The sequence below is a fragment of the Nelusetta ayraudi genome, unplaced genomic scaffold, assembly GCF_046127955.1.
Source record: "Nelusetta ayraudi isolate G7.1 ecotype Tasmania unplaced genomic scaffold, CSIRO-AGI_Nayr_v1 ptg000094l, whole genome shotgun sequence".
Classification (NCBI taxonomy): domain Eukaryota; kingdom Metazoa; phylum Chordata; class Actinopteri; order Tetraodontiformes; family Monacanthidae; genus Nelusetta; species Nelusetta ayraudi.
In genome coordinates, this window is record NW_027466144.1 from 1,674,812 (window position 1) to 1,698,854 (window position 24,043).

At 45.5% G+C, this 24,043-nt stretch overlaps 1 protein-coding gene and 1 non-coding gene across 6 annotated transcripts in view; both read left to right on the top strand.

The window, feature by feature from the left end:
- The first annotated feature begins 280 nt into the window (after positions 1-280).
- LOC142902379 (tyrosine-protein kinase yes-like) overlaps positions 281-24,043 on the top strand; it is a 49,147-nt gene continuing 25,384 nt past the window's right edge. For 3 of the 5 annotated variants that reach the window (XM_076047375.1, XM_076047379.1, XM_076047378.1), the window contains exons 1-5: positions 281-370; positions 7,905-8,033; positions 10,265-10,339; positions 10,459-10,724; positions 10,807-10,956. The gene's annotated coding sequence lies outside the window, so the exon portion shown is untranslated. The remainder of the gene's footprint in view (positions 371-7,904; positions 8,034-10,264; positions 10,340-10,458; positions 10,725-10,806; positions 10,957-24,043) is intronic. The other 2 variants (XM_076047376.1, XM_076047377.1) reach the window with 2 other exon arrangements.
- On the top strand, positions 8,483-8,569 carry trnay-gua (transfer RNA tyrosine (anticodon GUA)). Its single transcript is given in 2 exon segments — positions 8,483-8,519; positions 8,534-8,569. It is a non-coding gene; the product is annotated as a tRNA-Tyr (tRNA).

Below are 24,043 nucleotides of genomic sequence, written 5' to 3' on the forward strand. Positions count from 1 at the left end.
TATCGCCGCTGCGGCGCAGCGTACATCACCGCTAATGAAGTCGGCGTGGCGACTCCGCCGGGATCATTTGCGTCTCGTCTTTTGCTCCGTCCTCTCTGCCCAGCACGGACACGCTGAACAAACTGTTGAATGCCCGGCTGACCAGCCGCACCATGTTGTGCACCACTTTGCTACTTAACAATAATGTGCAATTCTTCAACAGCCAATCAAGCTATTAGCAAACGGTCTCAAGGCGCCTACAGTTTGTTCCACTTGATCTTCTATTTGTGTTCAGCAGGTGTTTGATTGAACTCAAACCTCGGCCTTCGGTGACAGCATGACGATGCAAACCACAGTCATGATGACAAGGGCGAGGTGTACAAGATGGGAGGTAATGTAAACAGACACTCAGGAGCGCCCCGCATCAATCAGTACCGCAGCGAAGTGACTTTGGAACTGAATTTACCTTTTAGCTTTGAATGATTTTACCGCTTTGTGAAAATCCCTAGGTGCTAAGAATACTGGAAGCTGAATTGAACATCGTGATGAAATACTTGCGGCGTGGCAGAGGTGCTCAGCGCCGTTTATCCGGTCGCCAAGGTTTTTTCTCTTGTCTGAAAGACTCCCCAATCATCCTTGGTGGGGTTCGAAAAATCGAATAGTGTCTCTATGAAAAGCGGCGCCTCTGAGTGACGCGGCAGTTCTGTATATGATACGACCCCCTTCGGCTCTGAGGCCGTCGCGGTTGAGAATTACAAACCGCAGACTAGATGAATGCCTCGCGATCCACTGCCGCAAATGAATGCTGGCATAAACTGATGCGGCATGTTGATTATCCCCGAGGCCGACATCCATCAGCCACACGACGTGAAAATCTCTGGCCCTGCCTTATCACGTCTTCCTGTAATCACTGGCTTTCCATTCTAGTCATTGTCATTTGCTACAGCTAAGTGAGCTGAACCGTTCTTCAGTGTGTTTACAATTCTGGGCAAAGCCAAAGCAACCGCAACCTTTATTCAAGATTGATAACAAAGTAAAGCTGAATACGTGCTTTAAAACCGCGCACAGTGAACGGCAACCTGCCACGCCAGTGCTTATGAACAATGTTGCTTCAAAGCGGCCCGTCAGGACAGTGGCTTCAGCATCGGCTCACCGTCCGTTTCTGCCCAAGCCAGATCTTCATTTCTGCTCCTAATGAGCTCTTGTTCGCCGTCACTCTCGATCCCGCACTCGTGTCAAGAGGTTCACCTCAAATTGCCAATCAGCCGAGGGGCCGGTCTAATGAAGGAGACCAGGGCTAATAGCATTCAGGCATTAGTTTCACCCTAATGTGCGGCACGGCTTCCTTCAAACTCGGACGGCAACTACCGACGGGTGACGCGGAGAAGGATGAGAGTGATGCCGTCGTTCAACAGTGCAGCTTGGTGGGGGGCGGATAATGAAGTAAAAGCCAGAAACAGCTTTTAACTTAAAAGAGGAACAATAGAAAAAGTTTAAGCTTAAGTGTCCCCTCGAATCTGACAGCTTGTGTGTTTCTGCAAAAGTTCCGTCACTTCCGACTCTTTTATCGGATCAGACTCTCAGCTTGTTGCATTGCAGCGCAGCAACGACCCCTTTTGATGAGTTTTTTTTTTTTTTTTTTTTTAAATATAATCACAAGAGACTGCCCCATATTGCCGGCGTTACCCTGCTAGACTCATTTCCCATGTCATTCTGGGCACAAATGAGCTGCAGAAAGCTGCTGCTGTAAATAGTCAGAAGCTTTGTCAACAACTCACAGAGGGGGAAACGAAGCTCCCGGTTTGAGCGATTTTAGACAGCTGTGCTGCAAACTGCCAGGCATCACGGCTCAACTCCCCAACCGGAGGCTGTGGTGGGATGAGAGCGATAATTATTTCCTCTGAGGTGCTGCTTCTCCTTCCTTTGCTGCCTCTCTCGGTCCCTCGGCCCACTTTTTTTTGTGTGGTTCTGGTGCAGCAGGACCAGGTGGGTTTGGTCAGGTTGGCAGCTGTAGTCGTGGTGATTTTACAAACAGAGAACGGCACCGACAACCAGTTCTGGCCCGAGTTTGGGGAAAACACTGCCTTGAGCTGGAGCCACCTGGCAAAAAGTGGCACCGACAAAATGTGATTGGCCTGCTTGAATGTGATAGTGAGCAGGTTTATCACATCATCACCGTCCATCTGCAAGTGCTTTGTGCGGGCTGGTTTATCAGATGGATGGGTGACATTGATCCAAATGGTCTCGGGGACGTTCCGTCTGCTTGAGCAGGCATGGCAACGAGCCCGTCATTCCCGGTGCACTTTCCAACTTAATCCCACTGGAGATTCGCTCGGCTCAAGTTTTACAAGATGAGGAATCAATGCAAGTGCGGCGAAGAATACTTTAAACATATGTGAGAAGGCGTAGCGTCTGAAGCAATTTGACACGCGCGTTAATAAATGTTTTAAAGTCACCCAGCGGACAGGACAAGTCTCGTCGTTCAAATCGAGTCTTCTGTCATTAAATATGCATTTGAGGAGGACAGAAAAAGAGACGGCCTTGTTCCTGAGGCAAGTGGAGACGAGTGGCGGAGCTCATCATTTCAAAAAAGGATTTTCTATAGCTCACAGATCCCACACTTTTATTCAGAACATAACCTGGGCTGCAAATCCTCTTGAACTGGACTTAATGTGACATGGGCTTTCTGAAGGGAGACATTTCTCAAGCTTTGACGCTCCTGTGCAACTTCTCCAAGCTGCTACGAAACAAAAAGAAATCTGGAGAGTGAAGAGCACAGTGTTAACAAGCTAACCAGTTGAAAAATTAAACCACTTTAAGTCACACACGCCATCATGGATTTTTAATTATTTCCCAAAATGAAAATAAGCCTTGGTTAGATTAACCTTAATTAGTCTTGTCTGTCACTGTGCGGTTTCACGCTGCTTACCTCCTGCCACACGTCCAAACACACACACAGGTGCACACAGACACACACACACACGCGTGCGCGCACGTCAGGTGGACAGAAGGCTCCTAATTGCCCGCTGGTCTGAATGTGAGTGCGCGAACCGCTGACCCGCTGTCAGGAGGATTTTCCTGCCCTCCCGCAGCCCGCACTGAAACACACGACTGTGTGCATCCTCCCTCTTCTGTATCTTTCAAACCACGTCCACTACCTGCGGTCGTTCTGACAGTCGGGCTCAGCGCAGTGGCAGGAGGCTGAGAGCTAACACGGGAGATTTCACACCCTTTTGAACCGGGCTTTGCAACAAGTACAACGTCAGTGGGAAGCTATTCTTTCAGGCCGGCTGCTTCTCGCTCCCAGGAAGGCGTCGGAGCGTCCGTCACATCAGACTCACTTCCACATTCTCATCAGTCCTTTTTCCCCTGTCAGCGTCCGACTGTCTGTCCTTCTGCGGCCGGACGGCTCCATCCATATTCATTCCAGAGTCCAGCTGCCGTGTCTCCCACCTCACAGATCCGTCCGTCAACACCTGTCAGTGTGTCTGTCGGATCGTAGTGCTCATGCAGCCCCCCGTGAATTGAAGGATATTGGGAGGTTGCGCATCTTCCAGACATGTTGGACCAGGACGTTGCATGTTGGGTCCACTTCCAGTGCAAATAGCCTTTCTGCAACACCACGGCTGGCCTGTTGATGGCCTGGTCACGGGACGATGCCGCGACCTTCTGCCCCCAACACTTTTGGATTGCAAGATGAAAAACAAATTGGAGTTTGGGGCGGAAATTGTCATGGGTTTGAGCCAGCCTGTTCTGTGCAACAAAACAGAGCAGGCATTTATATAATATATATATATATAAGTGAAGACCTGAAAAGGTATTTTTAAAATGCCAAGCGTGTCGTGCTGCATTTAGGGTTGGACATTTTTAGGAAGCCGCTGAACCTTTCACCTGACAACATTTCCATGTTATGCTGATGCAGAAGCATAAAGTAGGTATTTATTCTTGGGTGTGAATACATCAAGTGCTCCGTGTTTATTTTTGAAACCTGACATGTTTTTATTTGCTCTGAGAGAGTTAAAGAGAAAAACAAAATGCGGGAAGCACAAACCGGTGTGCGTTATAACCACTTTATAGGAATCGTTTACCTAAATTGTGAGGGGACACTGACGTGTAACTACTGACTCTTATAATCAAACCATATGCTGGAAAAGAGGATAATTATGAGGGGAAACTTCTAAAAGTAAACAATTGTACTCAGTCTGGAGTTTTGTCCCTGTCGGTCTGAAAAAGTCCATTATTATAGATTAGCGGCGCTGAAATACGGCTACCCGCAGCCTCTCTTGTGCTTTTTATGAAGCCACAAAGTACAATTGAAAATATTTTGCTGGGTACCAGAGGCCAGATGCCCCACAGCATCTGCTATGACTCAGAAAGCCTTCCCCCAACGGTTTGGTTCCAGCTACATTTCCGAGTGCATATTATATCACTTCCCTCCTTATTTCCCGTGTCCCGACAGCTCGGCCTCTAAGTACCTCCATGGTCATGCCATAACACTGTAATTCTGCCTGTTTAGGGGAATACATTTCACAGAAAACTGTAATCACCTCACCCTCTGGCCAGGAATGTGAGCTGCAGACCAAATGAAGCAGAACAGTGCTCACATTGACGGGATTTAGGCCAACATACTTCTCATTGTAGTGTTTTTGTTTTGTGTCTGGGCCAAATAAAGGGAGGTGGTGGGGGTCATGACTTTGTAAAAGACAGTCCTTTTTGAAAAGAAGGTGTGAAAGTATTTATTTTTAAGCTGGTGTCGACAGTAGCACGCATGGCGGGGCATCGTGCTGCCAACTGGCCCAGGAAGAGAGAGCGACAGGATGGTGACAGGTCGGGGCACACAGGCCTCAGTGACTCACTGATATGGGACAGTGATGACATGCCGTCACTTCAGCGTCCACTCTCCAGGGCTCTGGAGCGCTATGTTGGAGAGAGGAGAGGGCTAATGTGAAGACTGACTCTACTGCCTCGGGGCTGGGGTGTATGTGCAAGAAAAGAAAAAAGGGGGAAAAGACAAGTCGTGCATGATCTCCCAAAATGCATTCTTGAAGTATTATTAAAGCATTAAATATTATTTATTCAATTAAGGTCCACGCAACGACAACGGCTGCATGAATCCAAGATGCGACGCAGACCTCGCGTGGAGTTACATAATGTTGCATTAGCATGAATCAGAAAATGTGACAGTTAGCAGGGCAACATGTCACAGTGGATCCTGGGAGGGCAGCATCAGTTCTTTTCAGGGGGGGAAAAAAAAAAAAGGACGAGATATCGGAAAAGTGCCGCTGGCGGCTTGAACTATCAGTCCCCAACAACCGAGCCGTCAAATGGGTAATGTGAGTTAGCGGCAGGCCAAGACCTGCCGAGGCAGCTTCTCACGCTGCTTAACCTGCCAAGTTGAGTCTGAGAACCGCTTAGTCCAGTCTCCAGGTGGAGGAGGAAGATGAAGTGATAGTGATAACAGGGTCGATGTAAAGGTGAAAATTGTCAAAGGGCTCAAAGGTGGTTGTTGTTTGTGTGTTTTTATGTTTCTATCCTCTGGCATTTGTCACGACTTGAGGAAAAGCTTTTTGCACGTCACTGCTCTTCATATTGTCGACATTTTTGTTCTCTTATTTATTTATTTATCTATTTTTTTTCTTCAGAGCAAACTGAGCTACCTCAAGAAGACAAAGCCATCAGCACAGGGGGCTGAATGAATGGCTGCGTCCTTGGAAACGTGCGCGGGTGATGACTGCATACAGTTGGCGAGGTTTCGTAAAGCCTACGGCATTTTCCAAGGGTGTCTCATTGATAGCTTGAATCTCTGTCAATGTGAGCTTGGTCATAATCGCTGCAGGCATCCACTTGGAAATAATGGAACATTTCTCCTTGACTCAGGAAGTAAATAAAGTGCAGAACAAAAGTCTTGGAGGACTGTCAGTCGCTGGTATGTATGTATATGTGTGTGTATACACATCAGCATGCAGGGGAAGGAGGTTGAGTGTCACGTTATGCAGCATGTTGGCATTCAACAAAATGAATAAAGTAGATGAGGTCAAATCAAACAAGAAATGCCTGCATGAATTCCAATATCCCTGCTGCCTAATGCTTTGTAAGAGGGCCAACAATGGGCCTGTGGGCAGCCGAGGCCGGGACGACGGCTAAACGCTCCAGCATCAGGTGCCGTAAGCCGACATGGGGCTGGCATCACTCTGTTGGGGGCTCTGCCTGACATTTGACTGCAGCTCCAGGAGGGCCAGATGTGCTGCTTTGATGGAAAAGAGACGTGTCAGCTGAGAATACCAGCGTGACACAGACGGCACATCCGAGCGAAGGCAGGCCCCGGAGTTGGGATGCCTTTTCCGGAATGCCGCAGGGAGGCGTTCAAACAAGAGCACCTGTTGAAAACTTTCGCCGCTATTGGCGAGGAGGCCCCTACTGCAAGGCACCAAGTGCAGGGAGGAAATGAACACAGGCGGCTTTATCGCTGGCTCGCCGTCAATTAAACCGAGGTCTTATCAAAGAGCTCCGGCGTTATTAAAATGCAGCGGGCTGACGGGAGAATAACCTCTGACAAATTAATTGAATTTTGACAGACGGCTCGCTGGGAGAGGAGAGCGGTGGAGATCATTAAAGCCGGGCTTGCCGGAAATCATCAGCGATACATTGATAAGGCTGTTTGAAGGCAATATATATATATATATATACACATATATACATATACATATATTACTTTATTAAACCACAAATATGCTCAAACAGCAGTCTGGGTGTCTCGTATGAATAATCTCAGTGGAGTCTGTAGATTTGACTAAAACTGCAGCACTGACTGGAAAGTGTTTCAGTGTAACTTTGGATTTCTTTTGTCCATTAAAAGTAGTTTTGGGTGATTAGTGGTTAATTTCGCAGCGAGTTCGAGCAGCTCAATTTCTCTTAAAACCTTTCACAATCCAACACATTTTTTCAATATATGAAGTGAGTGAAATGAGAACCTTTGGTTCCACGGATCTTCATAAGGCCCTTCATCAAAAAAAACCAACCATTGACAGTGCTGTAAAATCTACAGACTTTATTGGCTGTCAAGGTTTTTCAGTTTTTGTCCACTGGTGTGAGATTATTAAAAAAAAAAATAAGAAGAAGAATTGCGACGCTCCTATGCATTGTCATGGGACGAGGCAAGGAAACCTATCCTTTACCTACATGAATCACTTTTTTCTTTTTTTCTTTTTGTCACTCGAGGTGTCTCATTTTCCCACCCTGGTTCTTGCACCCTCCATGCTCTCATAATCTGTGAGATGTCTGCGAATTACACTTCTTGTGCCTTTTTCCTTGGGGTGGGGCAGGAGGGGTTTTAGGCAGGGGGATGCTTGGGGGGATGTCGATCCGGATGATCCCTCATACTCATCTGTCAGAGAAGGTCTGTTCAGGGGGGCCTTGCTTCTGCTCTGACTCTACGTGACTGCTTTTCTCTGCACTAGATGTAGAGATGTAACAACTCCCCTCCCTTGTTAATTAAAGCATTGCTTTAAAAGAGCAACTTTCGCACTAGTGCAATGGTGTGAGGTTTATTTAAGACTCTGTGGTGTCTTCACTGAATTGCTTCAGTGAAGACACCTGCAGTCCTTCTCACATCCTGTGACAGCGTTCGTCCTGTTATATTCTAAAAGGGTTAATACAACTGATTCAAAAAAACACCACAGCACCACAAGCACCACTTTGGGCACAACAATTTACTCTGATTGTGAAGGAATAATGACGATGGGGCTGAATGAGTGCCGAGTGATCAGAGCCTCAGTGGATTTTCACAGCAGTGGAGTGGGAACCGTGACTGTGGGAAGCTCTTCTGACTGAGGGCGAGGGGCGTGGCTTCAGTCGTGTTTTTTTTTTTTGTCGGCTATGATGTAACAAATACCAACGTTTACCTGCACTGACCTTTTCCGTGGCAGGTGACAGGATGCAGATTGGCGGGAGAGCGCGGCGGTGGGTCCCGTGATGAAACCAGATCAGATGTGCAGGAAGTGGCTATTTCTCCGCACCGCCGTCACCAACGTCAAGCGGCCAGGTGTCAGCAGCAGGTACGTGGGAGCGGCGTGACGTGCAGGGACCACAGGAGAGACCCGCCACCGGGTCGTCCTCGTCCGCTGCCATCGCCCCCCTTGACCTCTGGGTTTGTTGACATCCACCGGTGATGTGTGAGTGTGCAGGTGCGCCAGGTGGAGGTGTTTGAACGGGTGTAAATGAATTAACCTGGAGGAGCTCTCACACTAGCGGAGGGGGAAGGGAAAAAAACAAAACAAATTTACACCTTTCCCCGACTGTCCTGGTTGCATAATTTATGAACTTCTCAAAGGAGAGAGGGAGGGGACGTTGGGGAAACTTTAGCATAATGCTGCTGCAATTAACATATCTACAGACTCTTTCTGCAGGATGTACTATTCATATCTTGGGGCGCAATTCATGGAGCCTAATTCAAATCTGAATGAATAAAAGGCTTTGGCAGGCTTCTAATATTACACTGTCACGCCCTTCGATAGCTCAGTTGGTAGAGCGGAGGACTGTAGAGGTGCTAACAGGAATCCTTAGGTCGCTGGTTCAAATCCGGCTCGAAGGAAACATTTTTGCAAATTTCCCCACTGTGGGATTAATGAAGGCGTTCTTCTTCCTCTTCAAGGAGAGATTTCACTGTTCTGCAAGATGTAGTCGATGGTCACTGAAAAAAAGAAGGCATGACACGTTACGCTAAACTTCATTTAGTAGAGAAACACAAGACTCAAACTAAAGAGCTGGCGAAGGCGCACAACAATTAGCAATAGGTAGAGAGAGAGTGAGAGAGAGTGAGAGAGAGCTCATTAGCAACAGTGCGTCTCAGCGGATGAACTCACACAGGACGGTCCGACCAGGAGCCAGTCGGCGGACCGATATATGGTGATTAATTAGAGATAATGAGGGAAGGTGGGCAGGCAGGTGTGCAAAGGCAACAGGGGGGCGTCAGGAGTGCCGAGGACCACTGCTGGCCAGAGAGGGGATGGCACAAGGGAAGGGTCGTGCTGAGAATTTCAAAGTGAGCCTCGGCGTCCTGACGTTCTCCTGCAGAATGGGTCATTTCCTTTTGTTTAAATAATCAATATGCAAAATTTTTAAGGAAGCCTTAAAAGTGCAAGAACGGAATCGCAATATGGCAGCTTACTAGGAGCAAAACCTTTACTGCTCTATGAATATTCTTATGAGAACTACTCTAGGTAGAAAAAAAAAAATCCTATACACTTTTATTAATGTGCATTTATGGGCAGTATGTTTCACTTTTACGAATGTAAAAATAATAAATCAAGTCAAATTGCACACACTTGACTTGTAATGTGGTTGGAAGAAGAGGGCATGCAATCAGTGGAGAAAGAGCAGGAACATAGCAAAGGCATTGGGCGGGATGGGGAAGGTTTTCCTTTTTTTTTTTTTTTTTTTACAGTCATCTTAGAAAGGAGTGAAAAGATTCATGTGTGATTTTCTTTCACACATGAAAATCACATCACACTCTGATCCGCCGGCAGGCCGACTGTAATTTCATTTACAGGCAGGAGGAGTCCATCACGAGCCTTCCTCTGCAGTATGTGTGTGTGTGCGTGTGCGTGCATGCATGCGCACGCCTCAGCATCTTCAAGGCTGGGGCCGGGCGACGAGTGGGATGCCAGAGCTCATCTGTTGCACTTCAAACGGCCGCCGCGGGAACATCTGGTCCCACTGTCAGGCGGTCAAGTTGGGAGGCTTCGGCCCTTCAAGCTGCTGGACGCCGCACGGTGAGAGCGAACCGGTTCAACAAGCCGTGATGAAGGAGCGAGCAAGCACTGCCTTGCAACTTTGGCATAGAGAGAGGAAGCATTTGTCAGTGGGCTGATAGTGTGCAGCAGGGGCGGGTTATGAAAGACGTCACGTGGGACTTGGGAAGGGCTCCATACGCTGTGACGCCGACCGCCTTGGTCACAAACGCAGCAAGCTGCTTTCAAGGGAGAAATGATTCTTCAGTACAGAGAGAAAACACAAGCAAAGTGAGTTTGACATCTCGCTCCCAGTCATGAAGAGAGGGATAAAAATAACAAATAAGTAATGATGTTTCAAAGCCAGAATCACCCTTTTAATGAAAAATTTCACACTGGGCTTTGGGCCTGCCTGGATTTTTACCACTGAATCTTTTAGGAGCAACCAAAAAAGAAAAAAAAGGATGATCTGTGAGGCTCCAAGGGGGGATTAATTAAACCTGCTTCAATTCAAAAATAAAAATCACTCTTGCATTACTTTCTTTTTCTATTCAAAGAAACTGCATTGAAGAGGATTTCATGCCTGGCATTTTGAGACACTGCGGCCTCATACTAAACAGACTTGAGATGAGGTTACATCAACGGATATATCGACACTTTCATCAAAAATAATTGATGTATTAAAACTGGCAGTGAATAGTCACACATGATTATTTATTGCTTATGCGTGTTTAACCCATATGCTGTCCAGTTTATAGGGAGAGAGAAAAGCCAGCGCTGAGTGTCAATCAGAGTGCTGCTGACGCTTAGCTAACGAGGGCCAGGTGCGCTTGATGAGCTGATGCAAGGCAGGTGTGGATCGTCAGGCTGAGCTGGCATGCAGCAGGGAAGCTGACACCAAAGACAGACGCAACTCAAGAGCACAAGCAGAGGCATTTCACCGACAGCAACCAAATAAATAAATGAATCAATCAATCGATAAATAAAATGGAATTGAGACAGACGCAAAAGACACAAGTAAAACTTTAGACTTGCATGCAGCCAGTTTGACTAGTTGAATGCCCTGGGCCACATTTATCAATTTATTTATTTTTATCAGGAAGGCCTTTCCATTACTATCAAGTCCACTGCAACAAAAGAAAAAGAGTGAAAGTCACCTATTGGATATTTTTCACCCCCATGTGGATTTACCTCTACTGCCCATGCCACCGCCTGACTCCGCCTGCAGCTCTCACACCCAGGAGAACAGGTCAGTTTTCTAGTTTCCACAGTCTAATGAATTAGAATTGGAAGTCTATTTTTAAAAAGTTACCAAATTAATATTATATTTTGTAATAATCTACACAATGTTGCCCCCCCCCCCCCCCAAAAAAAAAAAATCCAAAATAGTGGATTAGGAAGTCACACATTCCCTAACGAAATTAGTCAGGAAATGAGTCACATCGTTCATCCCAATGCAACACATCCACCCACCTGTCAGAGGGCTGAGATACCTGGGAAATGTAGTCATGCACTGGGGACATAATTAGGGGGCTGCCACCTGTACTTCCTTGTCTCTTTCCTCCTCCAGACCGAGACGGGCCTCATTACAGAGACAGGCTCTGTCTCTGTGTAGCTACATAAAGAGCGTAAACTAATCTACGATGGGAAATCTGAGACTAATTAGTATTTTTTTTTTGGCCAGCACAATTTAGATAGAGGCCCTTTGGGACGCCGGGCACCGAGTCATAGAATACATATTAATTGTGCTTGTTAAATGCACAAAACAACAGCGCATCAAAACACAACAATTGGGTTTTAATTAACATCTATTAACTAGACAAAACTGCCAGATCAGTGAAACACCCCTGGCCTCTGGAGGCTTCAGGGGAAGACAAAGCGGGAGGCTAGTGAAAGTTTTTGTTGTTGTTGTTGTTGTTGCCTGTCATCGTCACATTTGTGTGCGTTTTGAAGGCCGGAGGGAGGCGGATGTTTATTTGAAACATCCAAATGATTGATGCTCGAACTCAGAGAGGCAGTAACAGGGGACGTCAAAACTGTACGTCAGTACTCTTTGAATATGTATATATTGTTTTAATTTCCTTTTAGTGTTTTGTCTTCCCATTAATTATTACACAATTAAATATAACTATATCTGTATTGCTATTTGGCAGTCAACAACGGCCTCTGCCTCCATGGTAAATTACCATAGTTTTAGTTTAATTTGGCAAAGACAAACAACAGGTCTCCTTCGTTTTGAGACGGCTTAAATTATGCACTCTAATAGAAACAGGACACGGCAATAGTTCTACATTTACAGCGGTAATTATGCATCGCATTGCTGATGTGCAACATCCGAGGAGGGAAGGAAGGTCTCTCGATGCTGTTTCACACCAACAAACGGAGAGCTGCAAAAAAAAAAAAAAAAGCTGGGTCGGGCAGCACTCACTTAATTAACACTCTGAAAATAGACTCACCTCGTTCACTGCAATTGCCGGCTACTTCAGCTCACCGTCCCGATAACTAGAGAAAAAATGAGGCGATGAAAAGTCCCGGAAAGTGTGAAGAGCAACAAAGAATTTCGGTCCATTGATCACAAGAGAAAAAGTCCATAAGCATCAGAGCAAAACTAAGTTTCACTTGCATTGTTCTTGTATTTGCAACCTTAAATACAAGAACAATGCAAGTTCTTGCAAGGATTACTTATCTTGCATCATTTTTAAGGCCTCCCAATGAGACAAAAACGCAACTTTTCGATAACTTATGTACGTCACGCTCAAAGAAAAGGAAGAAAAAAAATTCCTATGTGTTTAAAGTCAGCTAAAGTTCTGTTGCAGCATGAGCTTGCGTGAGTTGCGCATGCGCGCAAAGCCGTCCACACCGCGGCAAATTGTGAGTGACATTTGCATTTCCCACCGACCCGTCAGCCCGTGAAGGCAGAGCAAACAAAGTAGTCCAGGAGTGTGGATGTGATACGGGTAATTAAACATGTTAAGCCAACATGGGCAGGGAACAGAGTGTGGAGCAGAGCGCCGCCGCCACATCAAACAAGATGAATTGGGAAACAAGGTGTACACGGGCGGCGAGGTTGTAATTTTCAGTCGGTAGTTATTTGTTCGTTATGAGAAGGGCTGGGTGTTTAACGTGCTTAATATTTAAAGCCTTTATGATCACGCTGTTGTTGTTTTTTGTCTAGGTGTTGCTCACACCAAAATAGTTGTCTTTTTGGGGCATTTGAATTTTCCCTTCTCTGGCCACAGCACAGTTGGAGCAAGTTGCAGCCTGCAGCGCCCTTAACGAAAAGAAAAAGAAGCTGCTCTCCTCGATAGAACACTTGATTAGGCAGCGATGAAAATCTTATTCATGCACACCCATCTCTCTAATCATTTTTTATTTTAAATGCACACTACCACTAATTCTATGAATCACAATCCATCAATTTTAATCAGATCTTAACATTTCTTATTTCCCAAAACACTTCAATCATCACGCTGCTGGGAATTAAGGAAAATAAATTGCTTTTCTTGGCGAGACTGGTGGATGATCATGGAGATCTGGCCAATGGCGGCTCTCTTATGCCTGACCATGAAGGGCATGCTCATACATGCAAACAGCAGGATTATGAAATTTGAGATGGTCCGGCCCTAGAGGGGATGACAAAAGCAAAAATGCGTATACGTGGACGTTGTGTGTGTGTGAGTCTGTGAGAGCAGAAAGTTCAGAGCAGAAAGGAGGGAATATTTTGCATATCTTAACGTGTGATTGAAAAGTGTAACTTCAGACAATCTCTGAATACAGCAACACCAACGCTGCAAAGACACAGAGACGCACTGTGAGGTCAAAGTCTGGCAGCCCACGGGTCACTGGGCAACACACAATTCGGAAAGTTCTGACATGGTGATGAATAAATGAAGGGCCAGAACCTCCACCAAGATAAAATAATACCTGGCCCACAGTGAGACTTTGCTGCTTTACGTGTGCTTGACACCAAAGATGGGCCTTTTTGCACTTCCTCTGCTGCTCTCGGTCACACGTTTGAAAGGCATTTACGCACCTTTGAGTGAATCAATGCTAATCGAACTTCCAGCTGCTGTTAGTGGAATGTATTGCACGCAAACGGCTGCTGTTTTGACAGCGCCAGGGCATCATTCACGCCGAAAAGAAATCAATAGTGTGAGGCTAATGTTTCATCAGCTGAGGTAAATATAGTTGCTCACCGCACTTATTAAGCTTTGATAAAGCTCTCACTAAGTGGCCACACACCCTCCTATTGATCTCGGCTCACTTCATAACCGATATTAAATTCTCTTTTTTCTTTTCTTTTCTTTTTTTTTTTTTTTACGATGTTGGCCAATGATCCAAAGGGGCTGAGCAACTTCAGCTGGGTCGTAATTAACTGAGAACGGCGGCAGTGATTTATAGAAAGCATGACTACAACCGCTTGTGACCACTTTCTGCGCACGTGCCGCCAGCAAACCACCAAATTGAAGTCAAAACAACAATAGCGGTTCAATAAAGACAGGTGTGAGGTCATCTGCATTAAGGGTCATTTAAAAGCCCCACAGCTTTGTTGGGCAGGATATGAAAAACAGCAGGGTTCATATGTATGCCATCAGCATAATGACACTGCATATTACACATCATAGTGATTTAAGAAAAAAACAAAAACACTCACAAACGACCCCACCCAAAGTCCTGAGCAGCGGAGCTGATTGCCGGAGCTTTTGATATGGAAATGTGGCTGCTAATTCGGGTTTTACTCCTGAGATGCTCTGCCCGCTGCATGACTATTGGCTGGTCGCGTCGAAAAGACGCAACATTTAGCAAAACATTGACATTTCTGTTATGGAAGCCTTTCATGTCTTTTCATCTCGACGGTGGCGCCGTACTCTGTGTGCTTCCCAGGGATTTGCAGGAAGCGTGTTGTTGTCTGAGAGTCGCCGAGGGTGTGGACTGGAAGAAGAGGCGTCGCCTCTCCCAGCTGTGGTTCCCCTTGCCTGTGCCATCAATTGCCTTCGTTGTTTGTTTTTTTTGTCGCTGCCCCGCAAACGGCAGCAATTAGATTTATATTGCGGCCAGCTGCAGCCGACCGCGCCATATTTGCTTAATGAGGGGCAACAGAATATTGAGCGGCAAACGGGACACTTTCAAATTTCCTCTTTGCAATAAATGGATGACACGCGATTTGTTTGACTCACCTGATAAAGGGTGTTTGCTTATTAGAACACTTGGCTGAGCGGAAAATGGCCCCTTTTGTCCCTTGTAGTGTTACTACTTAGGAAGTGGTGAATTAGGACAAGAGTGAAATTGATAAAGGGGACAATATTATTTGTTCACTTCTTAATTCTAAAAATTGTCATTTTTGAATGCTGGGGTCTACTTTATTAATTATTGTGGCAAAGACATCTGTGCAAATTAAAGAATCCCAGATGCTCTTAATGTGCTTAATTACAGGTGTATAGTTTATATATTTTATACATACTTGCGATTTCTTTTTCAGCTTGGATGGAGGAAATGTCATCTTTCTGGTTTTCCTGCCTACAAATGAATTTTTTTTTTTAAAAATCAAATAAAGGACAAAACGTCAATCCAGGTTATGTGGCCCGTTTGACTAGACAAATAATGTTATACTGAGAATTGACGATACAGTAGTGCAAATCCCAGGCTTTGTGGTCTGGCAGTGACCACCTCCTCACCACTGATGGACTACTGTGGTGTGGTGCCTGCGCAGAGTGCCGCAGTGACAAGGCCATCTTCATCCTTTGGAGGGTCATTATAGGCGAATTGGAAGTCATTATGTCTAATGTCTGATATGAAATATTCACAATCCTGGGCCTGCGCTAATTAGCCAAACTGTTGCCTGTCAATAACGTCGCTGTGAGTGAACGTATGTCATTGTCATCGTGGCTGGATGCTTTCAGTCGTGGGCGTCTGGGGGGAAAGGAAAGGAAAAAAAGGCCTCAGGTGCTTTTTTCTAATCAAGAGGAACAACAGTTTCAAAATTGCAATCTCAGTGCCATCATCAGTGACATCACAAAGGGCACTGATGTCTTTAAAAAAAAAAAAAAACGTTCCCATCGCTGTATCCCTGAGCTCACCTCAGCTGCAGGATGGGTGGAGCAGGCGATGGTGTGCGACGGTTGAGACTCTGCAAGCTGAGGCGGCGACAGCTTTGACGTGGGAAAATATCAAAGGTGTCACCACCGAGATTAAACGGCGGCCTCATGAATCAGGCATGAGTGGGGCGTTCTGTAGGCGACGCCCCCCTCAGAGCCCTCGCAGAAGGGGTACGAGGAAAGCTTAAAATATGCATTTGCATTACTGGCCTTTGATGGAATGGATAAACAGCCATTTACAAAGCCAGCCGAGCACTGCTGTTTGACTAAAGATGTCAAAATGCATCTCGATAAAGTGAAGGACGGAGTCCTTGAAGCTCTTTGTCAAAAGATTCCTTTTCTTGGCACAAATACTCTCTGCGTGTTTATCAATGAGGTTTTGTAAAGTTTTCCCGTCTCCTTTCGGTCAAAAAGTGGCTCAGAGTTTCTATGGAAACTCGATACTTCCAGCTGATGCTCGGGGAGCTGGAGTCTCTCAGAGATGTTCCTCTTCGCTCTCGGCACACAACGGTTCCATTGAGACGGGAGAAGAAGAAAAAACAGGCAGCCTGTCCATTCTCACCTCAGTCCGACAGTAAACAACTGCCAAGTTCAACTTGAATGTGTGTCTCCTTTTCAAGAGATAATAAAAAAAATGTTTTCTTCTTTCAGCTTTTCAGCCTTCTTTCCCAAATGCAGTGATTCACTTCAGGTGTTCTGGCTAAAAGTATCACCGTCTCCTTTGTAACACTCAGCTCTGCTGCGAAAAAACGAAACCTTTTCATCACTTTACAAGGACTAATTGCCATCTGCCATCATCACTTAGAAAGTGGAAACTAAATTAAACTAATGCATATGATGGTAATTGCACATAGTTCTGATAAAACTACCACTGCACTTGTGTTTGTTGGGAGCAGAACTTGTTTCCGAAGAATACCATTCACCGGCAGCAACGTCACAGCAGACGGCAGCAATAGGCCGACCTTGAGCCTCTATTGACTCGAGCTGGAATAGCATTCAGTCACCTTTTCTATTCAGACGTCCTCGCTGCACACCTCCGCCATTCAAAAGCCGTCATTACCCAATCAGTGTTTTATTGCAAGGCGGGTGAATCGCAACTAGAAGTTCAAGCTCGTGATTAACTCTAGAATACACTCACAGGCAGACTCACCACCATTTGTTTTTTGTTGATTTTTTTTTTTTTGTTCCCATTTCATAATGGATGCTCTCCAGTGGAAATATCAGGTGTTGTTAATTTGGCAGGCGTGGGAACTTGCCGCAGCTTTGATCACAGGGATCATCTGTTGCTTTTTAATCACCACTCAACAAACCCGAGGCTCCATTTCCAGTCGTGGTCTAAACGAATTTGAAAAGCTCTGGATGCCCCGTCGCCCGGCTGACTCACGTTGATTGCTCCCACGTCGGGGGAGGGAGTGGGGAGGGGGGGAGGGAACTTTTTCCTGCCACCTTCATTTTCTCGAGCGCGGACGGCCAAATGGAAAAGTTGACTCCAGTTGTCCTGTTTGTAATTCGATTCAGCCTGTCAGCACTTGCTCTGTGAACTCATGGCATCCCTGTCAGCAGGCCTGTGAGTCCTCATGAAACATGTTTGACATAAGACATTAGAAGATTTTGATCAATTAGTAAAACTCTCTTGTTCAATTTGAAATGTTAATTAAAATAAATTGAGAAATATGTCTTTGTTCCTCAAATACGGTTAAAATAAAGTTACAAATAGCCACATGAGTGAATCATAGGGGCTCCCAGTCATTTTTACCACGTTTTTAGAAGGTTTAACTACCATGGTTCCACCTTTACTGTCCCTCCAGTCCCTCCTGCGTCGTCTCCGGTGCGTTCCACCCTCTTGCTGTTTCTCCCGCAGTGCTTTGTGTGCGGCTGCAACACATTAATTTAGATTTAGTTGGTCAGATCAATGGTGCAGTCGGCCTTGACTGAATGGGTGAAGATGTGTGGGTGGGTGTGGGGTGTGCTGTCGTTACATCAGTAAATGAACGGTAATTGCTTGCACAGTATCTCCTTTCATTTCAACGCCCAGTCCTGATGGAAATCATTGCAGCCTAATTGGTTGCCTCTTATTCCTTCTCCACGGAGGTGTTAATTGCATGTCCGGAATAGTGGAGATGCACGCGAGAGCGGTGTTGCTCCTCAAAGCAGATTCACGTCCATTTCTTGCCAAATGTCTCCTGATTTATTTGATAGTTTATTTTCGGCGTTTGATGCCGCGGGCGCTCACCTTGGCGTGTTTAAAATGGAAAGAATGTACTCGCACACTAATTGGTATTCATCTGCAAGCATCAACACCTCCGGTTGGCCGGTCACCTGTTCTCCCATGGGGCCATTGTGTTACGTTGGCTGCAAGCTCAAGCACCGGCTATAAGTAGCGAGCTGCTAATGAGCTGGAAAACGTGGCAGGTGGACGCGCCTTAATGAAGCAACCATGGAAAGCATTAATGATCTTTTTTTCAAATTGAATTCCGCTTTGATCAGCTAAGAAGTTGGAAACGAAAGGAACCGCACATGCTGCATGTTCATGATTCTATTTAGATGTGGCTGTTTCTGATTCTGATAACAGATTCAGGTCTTCCTCTTTTACTTAATCACCACTCAAAATAAGTTGCAAACAGAATCCAGCAAAAGGGGATTGTGACGTCTGTGGGAATAATATCGGATTATTGGAAAAAACAACTTTAGCAGCTTTATTGACACGTTCCGTGATGAAATAAACCAGTAGCAGATGAAACTGTAACGTGTGTACCAGCTCGCCTGTAAACCGCAGAAGAAGAAGCTCCCCACGCCATGTATTATGCATGGCACACTGAGAAACAACTGCACCCCTCGCACACAACCTAGCAGCGCATACATGACGCAAGACACTGAGAATATCGTGTGCGAAAGACGTGCAGAAAGCAAAGCAGCTTCCCTGAAAAAAAAGACAAGATGTAAACTTCACTTGTACAGTTTGATCATTAAAGCCACTTTGGCCCCTGATCTTTGGCCTCCTGTTGTCAGCAAACAAGGAGTAACAACAGTGATCACAGCCACTGTGAGTTGCATCAAAGGTGTTTGCAGTCAGGGGAGGTTTCAACACACACACACACACACACACACAAACACACATTTTTATCGAAGAATACTGCAACAGAGTTTCATCGAGTCAACCTTGAAAAAACAAATACCGCATTTGTCGAAATTCACTCGTCGTGCAGTTTATACTGTAGGCGTGACATCTCAATTGACGTCTTTGCAGCTGCTTTGCTTCCCTGGTTGTGAATCTCAGGCGCAAGCTTGATATGAAAGAGAAGGTCGTCTTAAAGGGTTGAATATGCACTTATGTATTTATTAGCCTCTGTTACATCCATCCATCCATATGAAACGTTCACTCACTTTATTACTAATCACGCTGTCAAGCCTGAGCTTTTATATGGATGCATTTTTATCATCACAGGATTACAAATGGTTTCAAATGAACAAATCAGGCAGGAGTACAGTGTGTAAAAACAAACTGCAGATAGTCATAAAGAGAAACAAAAGTCGTAAAATTTAACAATAAAAGTCTGAAAAATAGTGGGTTTGTTAGTGTCTTGGCGAAAAATATTGCAGACTGTTGTGACGTAAACTGCAGTCAGTAAAAAGCAGCGTCGATAACGACTGATACGGTTTCGCCTTAAAAAGCATCCCCCAAAAACAAATGACTAAATCACGCAGTGATGAACCGAGCCCACACACTGCTTTGTGTAATTGCACAAATCAAAACACGTGTCCATTAACCCTGGCAGGCCTTGTGCTAAATGACAAAGACCACTTAGCCTCCTGCGGCCGCCGCTACAGGAGAGCTCTCCACCAGCAGAGTCCTCATTTCAATCAAGCCCGCTTGGCTCGACCGCGACCCCTCCCCGCACTCCCACCCCCGAAGCCTCAAACGTCAGCGCCGGTTGCATCGTAATTATCTCAGAATCTTCCACATCATGTTACGTTAGGTGTAAGTAAATAAGTGACAATGTTTGGACTTTAGTGACGGCAAAACCTAAAGATGTATTACAGGAACCCTCTGGATACTGTGATATTTACAGCGACAGATGTGTTCAATCATTGTCAGAAACTGAGGTTCAGCAAGCTGACAACACTTGAAAAATCCACCCTGGCTCCGGTCGGATGTCTTACTCACGCAAGTGGGCATTGTAACAATTTCTCAAGTTAGCTCAGTCGGGATACGCCTGTTTTATTTGAATCACAAAAGGCAGCAGGTTCACATCTTCTAATAATGGACCAGAAGAGAAGTTTAATATTGAAGCAGTGGCTTTTGCAGCAGTTCACACTGAATGATAGATCTTTGTCCATTTGCCTGAATCTTTAATTAAAGCTCTTGGAAATAAGAGGCATATTATTAGCACTGTGCTTTAATTAATGCAGCATAATTAGCATAATTGCCACTGAGAACAGCCCCACAGCAAAATAGCACAGAGTCTTTAGACAATTAGCAAATCTGCATCTTGCAAATGAATCCACCTTTGCCTCTTATTTTTTTTAACACTTAAACGCAACGCAAACAGCCATGCAAACCTCTGACCTTCATGTTTGACTTTGGGTCTTTGCTTTAGCGACTTCATTGTTAAGGTTTAACCCTGTGAAAGGGCTCCGCCTGTGCAACGAGAGAAAGAGAGGAAAAAGCCACACTCGCCTGTGAGCGTCACCGGGGTAGAATCACTTTAGCCGTAAATCAAGTTCTGACATTTTTATCCTCGCCGTAATCTTAAGTTAAAAATTTGTGAGGCGTGTACAAGATGTAACCAAGGCACAGCTAGCAGACAGTGAAGGACTCTGATCAGAGGCAAGGCCGTCAAATTACACCGTCGGCGTCCGTGTCTGCTGTGCGGCAAAGTTGGTGGGGCGTCGCCGGCCCGTCCCACTTTACAAACCCGTCTGACGTCAGGCTCATAGTCACTGTCTCATGGTCATTTTCTGCCTTTTCCTCAAAATAGATTTCCAATATATTGATTGATGCAGTAACTCACAGTATCATCAGCATACGGTGTGGCGATTTCTAATGGGTTCTGCTGGGGTTTTCAGGCCACAGCACTGTGTGTTTATTGGTTTAGATTTTTTATCAACACGCTCTTCTTGCGAACACATTAGTGGCAACAAAATAAAACCACGAGGCCATTTGCTGCGCTGTTTCTCGTCCAGGATGTCTCAGAGAACTTTTCGCAGTCTGATAATACCCAGGAAGAGCGGCGCATAAATCCTTTCCCCGACTCCATTAAATATTTACCCACTTTGGCGCAGCCTTCGGACATATCCGCGAGCCTTCTTGTCAACAGCGGAGAAGAGTTTCTGTCGAGAAGAGAGATGTTTCAGGCCGGCACGAGGACAGCAGTGCAGATTAGGACAGATTAAGAGCCACGCCGGGTTGTGGGCGGCCCCCTTCAGCTGCGGGAGGCGCCAGGCTCGTGTTTTTCCTAACACCTGTGGGCCAGACTGGGCGATTATTCACCGAGGTCCAGAGTAAATTACTGAGAGAGCCTCATCCAATTACCTATTGCAATGGTGTGGAAAATCTCATAACGGGGCGTACAGACGCAGTTAAAAAAAAGAAACACTGAGCATGAGGAGGGAATTCACATGAACGGCCAGGGATTTATTCCCATCACAATCCATCTAAATCTTCATCCTTCGTCTTTTTCCCTCTGAATCGCCTCCCGACTGCTCTTCAGTATCCACACTGCACCTGCTGCTGCTCTTTCGACCCCACAATAGTTCTCCTGCTTTTTGCAGCGATTTTGTTTTGTTTTTTCTTAATTTGATTCTCTGACCTACCTTATCCCACATCTGAAACTGTTCTGTGTTCAGCCTTTTTGTCTTGTGCTACGCGATGAAAGTGAGGCAAGTTCATTCATTTCTTTCTTTTTCATCATTAGTTTCACAGATCTATTTTAATCTGTAATAACAATAAAACAAACAAAAAAAAAGGATGTCGTCCATGTGCCCATACAGTCCTGTTGAACTAAAGTCGACTAAAGTCTGTTACATTGCAAATCCCCATTTAGGATGCGATACAAAAAAAAGCCTCTCTTAAGGCACACTGGCACTTGAAGATGCTCGCAAACAAACAGATGATGCAATTAGATGGGTTCAAATGGAGTGCCAGGACATAAGAGGGAGAGGGAGACATACACAATGACACCCGGGAGTATGCTGCTAAATATTCAGGAAAAGGCTTTTGCTGAATGATTCAGGCCTTTTCAAGCGGATGTGAGACTCTGTCATTTTTAATAAGAGCCCAGCCTAACAATGTGGCTCACTGTCAGACGGTAATGGTGCTGATTCAGACATAAGGTGATATTTGTTGCTCAGCTGTGAATTTGTTTTTCTCTGCCGCTGCCTCTGTTTGCAGGAACGATTACAGAGAGCGTCATGCATTTTTCAGGACTTTCAGCCTCAGTGAAACCACAGAAGTGTCGACTTAAACCTTTATTGCAGATGTGCTCCTGGTGTTTTGTTTTGTTTTTTTACCATCTGCGATATTTTCTCCTAGTATTGTGTTTTTGGGTGCTTTTATGTTTGTTTCTTTTTTAACTAACAACAAAACAACGCTGTGCACCTGATGACATGATTTCGATCTCACAGTCGTTCTGTCCTGCTGCCTTGGCGACAACTTCCGCCCGTCAGCACCACCATGGGAGGAATCTGAGGAGATGAGAGACATTATTTTAGTCTGCTGAGATGAACTGCGAGCGGCTAAAGATAGACGCTCTATTTTAGTAGTTGGAGATATTAAAGATACATATGAAGCAGGCCGGGGCGGGAGATGAACGATGGCGTTCTCGCTCAGATCTGGGCCCGCCCACGAATCTGCCTCTGTCACACAGCCAAAGGTTGTCCTCCGTCAGCCAACTCCAGTGTAATTATGCATGTTTAATTGACAAAAGGTCTGTCAGCTGCTGATTAATTGTCAATTAGCCGGCTGTCCGAGGAACAGACCTGCTGCTATTTTTGGCAGTTAACCCAATGCAAAGTCAGCATCTTCAAGGAAATGGGGACCCATGGGTGACAAATGAGGGGACTCGTTAATCCTGCGTACAAACTGTATAAGCAGCAGCTGCGTGATAAGTGAGCAAGGAGCAGTTTTTTTGTGTGCCGCACCTGTCTGAGCCAAAGTTTTCTTGGGTTCAAGCAAACAATTCCTCCTCCTCTAATCAACACCAGCTCCCGATGGGACGTGTATGACTCACTCGCCCCGGTCTCATCGGGATGACATTCACAAAATGAATCCAGGAGCACTCACACCAATGGCCTGGCAAATACTGCTTGGTTAACTTTAGAGCTAGGCCTCGGCTTGAGTCATATCTGATTACCTCCCTTATTCGTCATCTATTTATTTTGCGTGTCGCTACAGAGGTGGCCACTTAGAAGGGTTAAATCAATCTGTGAACGCTCGTTAGGCTGCCGCTGCGGCAGGATTTGGCAGCCAGGCTTGGAATTGAAAATGAAGACGAATACGTTGAGCCTTCCCCGAAATGCCAGTTCAAACTGACTGCTGCGCTGATGAAGAGCGAGTAGAATGAACAGGCTGTGTCAAGAAATGATACAGGTCTGGCCACATATCATTTTTTTTAGGATGAGGTTTTCATTTTAAAGCTACTCTAAATCAATTCTGATTAATTCTAATCAATCCAGTTCAATTCAATTGCTGTCTCCCCTGTGCTGTCACTTTTGTTCTTCTTTAAAAATGTTGAATGAAAAAACTATTTTTAAGTCAGCCGAGACTTAAAGGCTGCCAGTGAGAGGCCAATAGTTGTGTTTTGTCCTGAGCTTGTGCGATTTTAAATTAATCCTAATGGGGTTTTCATTGCCGAGTTAGTGTCTTCATTCAAAAGTTTGAGTCAGCCAGTCAATGACGGACTTTCAAAGCAAACAATAGCTTTTTAATGGGCTACTTAATAGTGTAAAAATTGTCCGTTGCTCGAGACGAGTGAACCCGCTGCGATTGCGTCATCTGATTTACGCCCGCTGGCAGCGAGCCTCCTTACAGCAGCAGCAGACAGGTATATCCACATTGGCGCGAGCGAGATGAATTAACTCTGCGTCTATCTTTAGCGCGGGCGGCCCCCTCTGATTTATCACCGCCGTCTCGCTGGTGTCAGGTGAATGATGAATGTCCGTACGCGCACACACACACACACACACACACACACGCAAAAAGAAGCCGTCACAACAGAACACTTCATCGCCATAATTTTTCTG